The 12505-nt window shown below is 42.2% G+C and overlaps 1 protein-coding gene across 5 annotated transcripts in view; it reads left to right on the plus strand.

Annotated features, from left to right (window-relative positions):
• THSD4 (thrombospondin type 1 domain containing 4) overlaps positions 1-12505 on the plus strand; it is a 317288-nt gene that overhangs the window by 38234 nt on the left and 266549 nt on the right. The window contains exon 1 of one of the 5 annotated variants that reach the window (XM_062626986.1): positions 3078-3389. The exons of 2 other annotated variants lie outside the window; for them this stretch is intronic. The gene's annotated coding sequence lies outside the window, so the exon portion shown is untranslated. Of the gene's footprint in view, positions 1-3077; positions 3390-3460; positions 3651-12505 lie in introns of those variants that run through there. 2 more of the 5 variants (XM_062627018.1, XM_062626996.1) reach the window with 2 other exon arrangements.

Consider the following 12505-nt stretch of genomic DNA (forward strand, 5'->3'; position numbering starts at 1 on the left):
TCAAGGGAGGGAAACTCTAGCTTCCTACTCTACCACGATCTAATCTTCTTTCTCAGATTCTCTCCTTCCTTCTCCCAGTGGGGATTTTCACACACTTTCCCACTGTTAGCATGAGATGATTCTTCATGACTAGTGTGCAATAGTTCAGTCTTGCAGGGCAGCCCCCTGTTCTATCCTGTTATCTGCTTGCCAGTCTTATCATTTTATGCTGTAACCTAGTCTGAATTTTCAAAGTAGTATTAATGTCTCGTTCCCAGGCTGCTGTAACCCAAAGAATTTTAATGAAACTAACTGAAAGAGATTCCTATTCTTTCACTGAGGCAGCTGGCCAAAGAACTGGTTCATGGGCAGGGAAGTCTTTCAGCTTTGGAAGTAAAAAATACCCTGATACCTCTTGCATCTCAAACCTGAATCTTTGCAACTTGCTGGGTGAGTGGTGCTGGTGGCTGTCCCTGCCCTCACATGAGGAGACGAGATATGGCTGGACCACCATGTGCTGAACAAATGATTAAGTAGGTTAATTCCTGTCCTCACCCAGATCTTTCTTTTATGGTCAGTTGATACACCCCTTAAATGCGTGCTTTTCTACTATATCTTCTGCTATCAAATTAAAACTTCACACAAGCATATCCTTTGTGGATTACTGCAGGAAAAATTACATTTAAACTCCTCCTGAACTTGTTTTTCTTTCAAGCATTTTTGTTTTGCTCTCTATTTAAAAGAATGTTGCCATTTCACAATGCCCTTCATGTCCATCTCTTAAAAAAGAGCAGCCACTAGCCTGAGTATATTGGATTTTTTACTTAGACACATTTGTTATGTGAGACCATGAAAGACTTCAAATAACATTGTAACATAATGGGAAGGCGAGGAGCTCTGTGATTGTTCAGAACAAATTGTCAGCTGCTCTGATGCACAGATAAGGTGTGGGAAGGACTGATCCTCTCCCCCTCAGCAGCATGACAACAACTTCCTCTTGCACTGCTGGGAAAACATGATGCATGCTGTTCTGAGCAGTTCATCAGTAAGGGGAGGATGAGATGGAGGGATGAGAGATAGGAGTCTGCATTAGCCCTTGGGAGGGAGCAATCATTCTGAAAAGCAAATAGAAAATGGAAGAGATTAGGGAAATTAAAGGCAGCAGAAGACATAGGAAGGGAAAACCGTGACAAGTGGTCATTCCTTGACTTTTCAAAAGGCCTCCTTATGGTCTCACCTTTAATGTACCAAGGCTCCAGTTCTTCTGCTGCTATTAGCACTCACCTGAAGCAGCCTTTGGGACCTTCAGCATGGAGGCTAATGCCATTAATCTTCCCTTAAGTAAAAGCAAGTCCTCTTCCTCCTGAGGGCTGATTTTCAGACTGGTACAGGTTAAGTAATCTTTCCCCACTATCAGGAGTTAGGAACTGTCTCAAGCAGAGCAATCCCACCATGTTGGTGAAGTACACTAATTATTGGCTTAATACCCAAGTACTTAGGTCTTTGCTCTTGAAAAGAAACTCTAGTCCATCTGGGCACAGTTGTGTCTTTCCCAGAAACAAACAGTAGTCATGTAGTCAGCAGAGGAGATGAAGCAAAACATCTGTTCTATAGTAGAGATTTGAACTAAAATACTGTAATCTGACAGAGCTATTCCTGCCCACATGCTACCTGATTTAGCAATTAGTCACTTATTCATGTACTTCATTAGATGATGGCCAGAGTAGCACAGCGTTTGCTTCCTCCTAGATTGTTTTATGACTGCCAAACAGGCTTCAGTCTAGCTTGTGAAACACAGCATAACTCAGGAGGGACAGGAGGAATTCTTTCTAGATGAAATCTGTGGTTTCCAAACCCGTTTACTTAGTACAAATGAGACCTCGATCTCCTGGAGGTGGCTTAGCTACCCTTCTCTTAGCATTATAACGCAGCCCGTCTTTGTGAGAAATCTTAAACATACAGCTGTATACAGCTGTCTTTTTACAACAGAGATCTGCAGTGGTGGCCATAAGGCATCTGAAACTGCTTGGGAGTGCTGTGCTCTGGGAATTGCCTGGTGAGCACACAGGAAAAAGTAAGTTTTCTGCAGTAGATCTTTTACATAAAGCTTGTTGCTGTATATGGGCTTGGGAGTGAAGCAGTTTGTTTGGTACAATGAATAGCACAGTCAACACATCATCTTTTACTGATTCAGCTGGGTTCAAGTGTAATTGAGCCCAAAATGTTGCCAAGAAAAAACAACCTGTTTTGCTGTGCTTTAAAACAATCGGGTTCACGTGGTTGGGTCAGTTCCAGCAAAAGAATAGAGCTCATGCTGGACACTTTATTGCACTGTTCAATAAAAATGCCCTTAGGGATTTTAGGCACAGTGCACTTAATGCAAACCAGGAACAGAGAGACAAATTCAGGTTTTTTCCTCGGATGTTGACTTAAAAGTTACCAAGAAAAGATCCTCCTTGTATATGCTTATCTGTGCTTTGCTTTTCACAGTGACAGTGTATCAGTGTTTCTGGCTTGGTTTCAAATCTCAGACTTTTGGGCAAATACTGGCAGGAACCACACATTATCTTCTAGTTGTGTTTCTGCTAGAAGCAGATGGTCTTTCATCCAGCCAGCGAGCAGGAGGATGGCAGTTGTCCCTCTCACGTTTGCTTGTAGCATGTGAGGGCAGCAGCATGGAGTGCCTGAGTACCCTTGTCACAAGCAGCGCAAGGCTGTAGGAAGTGAAAAGTTACAGTGTAAAACACTATAATGTTACAATTCCACGTACTCCAACCCTGCGGGGTAGCTCTGCTGGTGGAGGACGCCGCTGCCGCCCGGGAGAGGTCGCAGAGTTTGTTCAGGCCCGCGGGCAGCACCTGCCCCGGGCACGGCTCCAGGGCTGTTACCGGTGGCTGCCGGCCGGGCACCGTCTGAACGCCGTTATCGCCGTGCGGGCGGGCGCGGCGGCACCTGCGCTCCCCGGCGAACGGGCGGGCCGCGGCGGCTGCGCGCCTCCCCAGCGCCGGCTCCGTGAGGCGCCGCTGGGCTTCGTGGCCGCCAGGTGGCAGCAGGCGCGGGCAGAGCGCGGCCTTTCGCGTTGCGCGGGAGGCAGGCGGGAGTGAGGGGAGAGGCTGTCCTTCAGCCCCGGAGCCGCCGGGAACCTGCCTCGAGTCCTGCGGGGCGCCCTGCAGCCGCGCTCCTGCGGACCCGGCGGAGGGGCCGCCGCCTCCCATGCGCCGGAGGTTGTGGTGCTGTCAGTCCTATCGCCCCCGCCGCACGGAGAGCGCCTTGTCGTGGGGCGACCGGACGGGACGTGCGCCGCGAGGGACGCCGGCACGGAGCGGCGCGCTGAGGTGGGGCGAGTTGAGGCGAAGCAAGGCCGGGCCGCCCCGCGGCGATAGCGCCCTGAGGAGGGAGCCCCGCACCAGGTGGGCGGCGGGCGGGCTCGGCGCCTTGCCAAGGGGAGCGGGGAGAGGGCGTCCGGGCGGTGGTGTCGGCTGGGGCGTGCGTGCGGTGCCGGGGCGGCTGGGCTCGGGGATGGCCGGAGCTGCGAGGCCGCGGTGAGGGCTGCTCCGACCCAGCTTTGTGTTCCAAGCCTCGGCTGGAGGAGCTTTCACTCTCTCCTGGCTGGCTGTGAGGGAGCTTTCTGGTCGGCTCTGCGAGATTCCTGCGCCTCGTGTTTTGGCTGCGTGAGTAGCCATTTCAAAGCTGCTTTCCTTGCGCGCTCGGTTTCCAGGGGCTGCATCCAGAGGGTGTGTAAGGAGTTGCTTCGTTTTGCCTCGGTGTCCCACCAGAAGCAGTAACTGCACGTAGTCTGAGCTGAATCCAGCGGTTTGTATGAGAGAGTAAAAGAAGTGAACTTTCCTCACGTAGAGTGCATGTCGCAGTTATTTCTGTTTCGGGCCAGATCTTTTGGCCTATGTAAGCATGAACTATGTTTGGCGTTTGGTTCTTCTCTTCACATTCTCCTGCTTTTGGCTTTGTTACTCTCTTTCCTGAGCTTAGGTTCTAGCAGCACTTGGGCTGTTTGTGTTCAGTTGTCAGGCTGCAGGGGTATATGCCATAGCTCAGGGGAATCATATCATGGAATGGTTTGGGTTGGAAGGACCTTAAGGATGATCTGCTTCCAACTCCCCCTTGCCATGGGCAGCGTCACCTTTCTTTAGAATCTCAGAGTACCTTTTGTCTTCCAGCTACAGCTTTACATTTTTTCAGCTGTCAGTGTGTCCACATTGTGTGTTTAACAGCCCTTGACCCACTTGCCATTAATTTGTCCAAAGGTAGGTTTTTGTTTTGTGCTAGAAGCTAGAAAACCTGTCAGCAGTGAGTTCCACAGGTTAGTATGTTGTGAGGAAAAACTACTTCCATTTGTGTCTTAAATCTACTGCCAGATACGGTTTAGTCCTTATAAAATGGACTTGTTCTCAACTCTGTGCTATTTCAGAACTGTGTTCTTTTCCTACCTGTTTACCTCAGCTATCCCTTATTTCAAGGTAAAGAATTCTTAGCTTTTTAGACACTTCTCGTATGGGAGTTGTTCAGCATCTCTTGCCAGTGTCAACACCTTTCACTGTGTTTTTTCTTTCTTTTCTATTTTTTTAAAGCAAAGGATCAGCAAAACTAAGTTATATTCAGGGTTTCAGTACTTCATGGGTTACATAGCAGCATGATGATGTCTGTTAGCAGAGATGACAGATTTGAGTTGGTGCATCAATGATGTGAATAGCCAAGAATATAGAAATATTTGTACCTCACTATGTGGTCATCTGTTGATGAACCAGTGCAGTTTGGTTTTTTTATCCTAAGCCACTGTTTAAGTAACTAGTTGTGAGTAGGTCACTACAGTGATATAGCGCTATGGATGAAATGGGTGCCTAATGGGCTGTTAGTAGCCTGTCAGTATGCTGTTTCTCCTGTCTTCTGTGGCAAAAGCAGGAACAGAAAAGAGCCTGAATTTGTCTGAGTTTTGTGCTGTTTGTGGAACTGACAATGCATTTTTACCAATTTGATCCATCAAGCTGTAGCTTGTCAACTCAGACTTCTTTCTAGAGTAAAAGTAGTAGTAATCTCCTGATTGATGTGATTTCCACCCATTCAGTATCATCAGGGGTTTAAAATTGCCTTTATACTGCTAAAATTCATTAGACAGCTTGATGCTTTCTTTTCCATCACCTCTCTCCCAGGGAATCTAGTGGAACAATTTCAGTTAAGAAGACTAGGAGGAGAGACTGCCTTTCAAGGAGGAAAGTGCTGCAAAATGAGAATGTTTAGCAAAGTTAGAAATAAGAGGTCAGCTGCTTTGGGCTATCATATAGAGGCCTTCAGAATGTGTGTAGGTAGGAAACATAGATTATGTGTCATAACTGTGCCCTGAACATAGCTTGTCAGGTTTTATTTAGGAGCAGGGCTAATCCCAGGTCTTGCTGATGATGACTCTCATTTGAAACAGTTCCACTGGAATTGAAGGAGCAACTTCTGATTCCTGACTCAAACTATCAGAACCACTTGGAGGTGTGATGCAAGATTTCTGTCGTTTCACACTTCATACAACAGGTTCATTCAAAGCTCCAGCAGATTTAATTGCAGAAAATTTATTAGGTTGCTGATAAGCAGTGGTGAGTTTTATGATTGCACTATAAAACCTTTGCTTCTGGTGTAGGACAAACTGAATAACAGTGTTAGGCAAATGTGCGTAAAGTCAAGCTTGAAAACAAACCAAAAATGAACAGAATCATCTTGAAGACTTGGGTTGGCCTGACTGTAATTCTGTGCAGATGATGACAGCAGAAAAGCTGTTTTTCCACATAGGGGTGTCAATTCTCTGTGATGTGACATCGGATGTATGATATTTAGACCATTCACAGTGGCAGTTGTACTGAAAATGGAGGTGAAGAAGTGCCAGTTAGATGCTTAGTAGTGGTACTTTGGAGTTTTTTTTTTTTCTAACTTTAAAACTCAGATTTGTCATCTACAGTTAAGTGCAGCCAGTATAGAGACTTCTATGGACTTTGAATTGATCTGTTAGAGAAAATTAAGGTTTGATGGTTAAGCAGTTAAAACTTTAAGTCAGCAGTGCATAAGCAATTTTAACTGTGTCCGCTATAGTGCTGATAATAATAACAGGCTTCAGTTGTAGAAGGTTGTTATTTTTTTTGTAGGAAAAAAGTAAAAGCAAAAATCTTATGTACGAGATCAACTTCTTAAATAGTTAGGACCTTAGCACTTCCACCAATGCAGGTAGGCAAAGCATTTTGTGGCTTTTTATTGTGAAGTGCTTCTGATGGTCATAGTGCTAGCTGAAGAATGTATTCTATGAGAAGTCTTGTTCCCTTTAGTAGGCACATACACAGTTCAGTCATTAATTCTTTTGTTTTCAGAAAGCAGCTTAACCTGATACAAATGCAGTTTGGAGGATGAATCAGATAATTGTAAAGCTGATTCATTTAAAAATACGTGTGGTTTAAATGTGATCAATGGACGTGATTGCATTATTAGTCTATAGTAGGTTAAGAATGGATTATTGTGTGTTTCATGTTTTAATAACTTCTCTCGCATTCAAGATAGCACAATACACTAGAAAGTTATGTTTTTATATACTACATTTTTAGGGAGAATGCATGGTCTAGTACTTCATTTAGAAGATTAGGGAGATGTTAAGCAGATATAAATAAGACTGATGAACAGACTGATCTGATGGGCACTGAATTTGGCCTCATATCTTGCCCTTTATAAAGGGAATGTAGCTGAAACCATGTGTTTCAATGTTGCCTTATGATTTTTTTGTTTTGTTCTTTGTTAGTTGACAATAGCAGCTGTAAATTCAGTAACTTAAAACAACTTGGATTTCTCCTGGAATGTTCTGTCCCACCCAATTTTCTTCTGGGGACTTGTGAGTGTCATGTCACACATCAAATGCATGTAGGTTCTCTCTGCAGGGTTATGGCATTCCCAGAGATGGGTCAGTGTTCATCATTTTGGTTGCTGTTAAACAATCAGCACTTGTCAACACCATCTACAGACATCTGGCACATGTTTTTAAAATGGTAGTACCAAGCATTGAACGTAGGGCTTCTTCACAGGAACTGTTCTTGCACTAGAAATATTCCAGTATTGATATGATCTCAGTTTGATGCTTGTGAGAGAAAATAGCCTTATCTGTTGATAGGTGATATATGTGCGAGTTGCTGGAATATTTTTCAACATTACCATTGACCTGCTTTGTGCTGCTGATCAAGTCTTATTGGCATCTTGCTCCATTTCCTTTATCACTGAGCAAGGTATGACAATTACAGGATATTGGCCAGCTATTAAATTTCCTGAAGATAATTTGCATGCAAAGTGCTTTATGCTTAAAAAAAAAAGCACTGGAATAAAAATACTTACTATATATGAACAAAATCAAATTATATAGTATGTGCCTCAGGTTTATTACTGTGTTTCTTCAAATCACATCTTAAGGACTTGCTTGTTGGCTATTTCACATCAGTCTTGTGCTGCTCTCTACTTGGTATCCCACTTCAGTATTTATTTTGGTCCTGGTTTTGGAATTTCCCTTCACAGGAAGATTCCATACTCCTTACATGGAAAAAAATATTTAAAAAAATGGCTTTTTTTTCCATCAGTTCTATAGGTTCTTTTTTCAGTAAGTGCAGGAGTCGCTATCTATTTTCTTTAAAGCTCTGTTCTAAGGAGCAATAAAGTGAAGGAAAAGGTTATCAGTAGCTTCAGTGGCTTTTGGATGAAGGCATTTCCGTGTGATGTGCTCTTGTAATTGGAATGACCACTGGTTTCAGCTATAAAATCTTAGTGGCTTTTTAAAGCATCATTTTGTTATTTCTTTAAAGCCTATTTGTTGATACCTTCATTCACATTTAAGGAGCTACTTCTGCATATCTCCTGGTTTTACAAGCTGGCAGTGCTCTATTTCTCCGGTGGGACTAGCACTGTGTTTCAGCTGTGGTAAAAGCTCATTCTCTCGTGGTAAAATGACTTGACAGGACACATGAATGCAACTGTTCACAGGCATCGGCTCATATTCCTTATTTGCATTAATCAGTTGGTGTTAAACATGAAAATTTTGAAGTGTTGATATGATCTCAGTCTTGGAGTTTAGCCCTGCCTGAAGTGTGGAGCCCTCCTTTCCTCAGACATTTTTCTGTATCATCACTTCAGCACAGCTGTCTGTGAACCAGAAATCAAAATGAAATTCTGTTTCGGCAGGAACAGGGAATGCCCCACCGTATACCTATTGTCAATTTCAAATTGACAAGTAATAATGTATTTATGAAAGGTGTGGGGAGGGAGGCTTTATCTGCACAGATATAATTAACGTCTTCACCTGATTTGTGGAAAGAAATGGCTAAGCTTCAGAGATCTGAAAAGAAAACTTACTGATCAAGTGGTGACATTTAGCAGAGTCACAGAAACTACATTTGCGGTCCGGCGGCAGTCACTTAGTGTGCAGTACTACCTCAGTTTAGGAATCAGGAGGTAGGTCTGCTTCAGAATCACTAGATTGGCTACGGATCTCAACACATTAAAATAAATATATATGACTTCATGTTTGTGGAGCCCTTAGAGTTTGCAGTCTTTCTTTCACAGTACAAGAGCTAGTAACTTGTGATTTAAATGGGAGTTATGCTTGTATATAATTGGTTCCTGGAACTGGGGCCTTTGGGAGACTCTCTGGGTGCCAGAAAAATGATGTTTAACTTACAGGGCTTGGTAGATAAAATTCAACTCATTGTAGGAGATCCACTTTTACATAACTGTGATCCCTTCCTTTACAACTGCTATAAACTCACAAGCTCTGTATAGCTATATATGATTAAGTGTATAGAAAAACAGTTCTTCAGAAAACTTACCATTTCTACTGCATTTTTGTTGATTTCACTTTGCTTATTTGTGCTTTTTCATGAGAGAAAAACACTCAGTTTTTGTTAAATTCAAAGGGTAACTGTTGTGACAATGGCAGTTTCAACTTCTGAAATTACTTTATCTGTGTATGAGAGTTGTGTAGGTCTCTTCTAGCAGAAAAATGTGGTAGTGAGCAGCATCTTTCCAAATTTGTCTCTGTCAATGTAGAAGGAGGGCTGATGTGACACCTTGGACCTTGCTTGCCCAAGAGGTGGAGCAAGGCCTGTTCTTTGTGACTGCATGCCCTAATGAGAAAAAAGAACAGGAGAAGGAGGCTGCCCAAAGTTAAATGTTTGTTGTGAGCCTAAGGTTACTGTTGAGCATTGTGTAGAAGCAGGGTGGTTTCTTGCTCATTACCTTCTATGTAGGTCAGGATACACAAGTTGGAATGTGTTTTCTCTAGTTTTGGGGAGAGAAGGTGGGAGACAAAGCCCTTTTTAAAGCCCTTCTTTATAAAGGCCTTTTTTTAAAGCCCTTCACCCTTCTGCTACCTAGTGAAAAATGTTTGCTGTGCCTGGCCTTGCTGGATCAGCACTTGGTTGTATGTGAGCATGGAATACTACTCACAAGGAGAAAAATGTCTCTTCGCTACTCAAATATCCTGTGACTAAAATATGTAATCTTGAGTCAAGAAGATTCCCCTGATACTCCATTTGGATTAGCTGGAGTGAAGTGCACGTAAGGACAAACCTACCTCTAAATGGCAAATTCAGTGAAACTTGACAATAATCTGAGAGTAAATGTTAACTTGGAAAGTTTTTAGAATCCTGGATATTTTTTTTTTTCCATGGTAAAGGTGATTGCTGTAGTCCTCATTTGGTAATGTCAGGCTTCTATTTATTGGTTGTACATTATACTTGTATTTTTGTTTGGTTGTTTTTTATTTAAAACATGTAGTTTCTACGAAAGTAAAAAACAGAAATATTTTTGCTTATTAGATTGGCAAAGAGAAGCAAGAGCCTGTCCAGTCCCACCCTGCCTAATTACAATGACATGACATCCCATGACACAAGCTGCCCAATAGAGTGATAATTTATATGGAATGAATGCAATTACTTAATCTGGCAGCAATGAAAGCTCTGTCTCCTTTTTTCTGTAGTTCCACTGGGGAAGTGAGTGTGGAACAGTGGGTGAACCTCCTTGCAGATCTTTAGGGCCTGTATGTGGAATTTAAGCACTTAACTAAAACAGCATGAGAATGAGGATTTAATAGAGTATGTTAACTATTAACTGTTAGTATTGTTCATCTTTGATGGCCCAGGAAATACTGTTCATGTGTTGAAGTATGGGGGTTTCGGCAGGATGTCACTTTTTTTTTGATTTTTTTTGAAGTGATAAGCAGCCATAAAAAATGCAATGTCCTATATTCCTTCTTCAGCTATTGCTTATAGTTGTTATTATGGATTGCACATCAAACAGGCTGTCTGTCTCTTTCCCCTTACCACCACTCCCCCTGCCCCAGTTCAGGGGTTTGTTGCTTCTCATAGGGATGTTTATGATGCTGCAGTATCTGGCTGAGATTTATTACTTAGGCACTGACAATACTGGTGTAATCAGTTGTCATAAAGCTGTCTCTCCTGCCTGTATTTGTGGCCAAATTCATCACACCAGGGCTGAATGCAGAGTTGTATTTTGTAAGCGTGTTTAAAATTTTAATAATAACAGTAATTTACAATTATTTTCAACAAGAAAAAAATGCCAGTGCAGTTTTGAATCATGAGGGCATCAAAGGACTAAAATGGCTTTGCTGCTTTCAGAATGTTAGAATTGGACAGAAACTGATCTGACTTCTTTTGAACCATGCTGCTTATGATTAAATTGTGATTGTTTCTACTGCTTTGAAATGGAAGAGGGGGAGAAACTGTTTCCAAATGTATCTTGCTGGCAACTGAGGGTTCAGAAAGGTAAGGTTGGTTTGTTTCTGCTTTCTGTTTTGCTGTTTTCCTAAAGTTATGTTAGAAGGGTTTTCAAAACTCTGGCCTTTTCAAATTCCTGTTTACTCAGACCATGCAGATTTTATGCTTAACCAAGAAACACAGTGTCAAGCAGTGCTCAAAGAATAATTACTTTTGAGTTGCATTTGTTTAAGCAAGTTTTCACCTATCTCCAACAATGAAAACTCAAGTAGAAGCAAGCCACTGTATAAAACCTCACTTTTGTATCCTGAAGCAGTATGCACAACAGCAGTAGACTCAGATTTAAAATAAGCAAACATAAATAACTTGGTCACGTTTGGTCTTTTTTTAAATATTACCACCGATGTTACATACTCTGCCTGTGGCATAGGGGCTATTTAAAGCACCAGCTGAAGTCCTCTGTATTGGAGGAGCTGCTCAGTTTTCTTTGCCACCGCTTTATGGCTGGCTGTTCTTGTTGTCTTGCACATCCAAGAAGTCTCTCATTCACATTTTAAGTCCCCTTTTTTCAGTTTGTAAGCACATGGATATTTTGCCTGAAGCATTAAGTGATATTAGGTGAATGTCAGTGCGCTATAAATAACCTGCCCTCAAGCACAAGTAAATTCAGGCTCTACTGCCAAGAGGTGACCTTTGATTTTTGTTTTCACCTAGCAGTAAAGGTCCTATTCAGAGTTCTTCACTGTCACCTCACTTAGGCAAAGCCCCAGCCACTTGAATAGGTGTGCTTGAGCAAGAATGGTTATAAAAGTTCCCTAAGCATGGTATGATGATATCAGAGGTTTCTGCCTTGTAGATGAGTTCCATAGACCAAATTAGATTTGACATTTGTTGAGGTCAGAAAAGAGAAGTAAAAGGTGAGATTGGATTTTATTGTGAATTTCATGGCCACCAATTCTGCAACTGCTACTATTGCTAACTACTGTTACTACTAAGCTGTATCTGATCAACAGAGATAGTGAGTTTATGTGTTAAAACATTTGTTATATATATTGATTTTAGATACAGCCAGAAGGCTGTGTACGCTGTCAGTGGCTAGACCTGTATCATAGTAGACACACTTTCCCACTCTTGGTATCCACCTAATCCAGGTGTGCTGTTGAACTGTGAAGTGCAGAGTCCCTCAAAAGTTAAGTGTAGTAATTTTGCTCAAATTACTGTGCTGCAAGATGGGATTGCAAATAGGTTATTTTATCCTGAAAAGGTATTGTATGGCTAAATGGGACTAATCCCTGTCACGGGGGAAAATAGTGTATAGCTAAATGGGATGAAGCCACTTTTTTTACTGTGCTGTAACTAACTATACTGCTGGTTTCCACTGTTCTGTTAAAAAGACGATTTCTATTAACCTGCTTTTCTTTGCAAACCCATACAGGAGCTGTAGAGAAGTATGATATTTCTTACTGTGTTTTTCTCTTCACCCTGGTTTTTGCAGATATGAGAGTGGGTACTCGTATGCATAAGCTCTGGTGAATGACTTTGCAAGGAACATAGAAAACATAGAAAAGTTGATTTGGTTTTTTCAAAGTCAGATTTTACAGTCAATTCTTAGACCTATTGTCAGGCAAACCTGTCTTTAAAGCAGTAGCAGATTTACTTATAGGCTGAGAAATACTCAAAACTAGAGTATTTCTGACCTAGAAAGGGTGACTGGAAGTCAATAAGGAATGCAGTCTTCCTGACTCATTAGTTCAGTTTTTTGCATAATGCTG

The sequence above is a fragment of the Pezoporus occidentalis genome, unplaced genomic scaffold (genome assembly GCF_034315485.1).
Source record: "Pezoporus occidentalis ecotype Australia unplaced genomic scaffold, CSIRO_AGI_Poc_V1 ctg11, whole genome shotgun sequence".
NCBI classification, from domain to species: domain Eukaryota; kingdom Metazoa; phylum Chordata; class Aves; order Psittaciformes; family Psittacidae; genus Pezoporus; species Pezoporus occidentalis.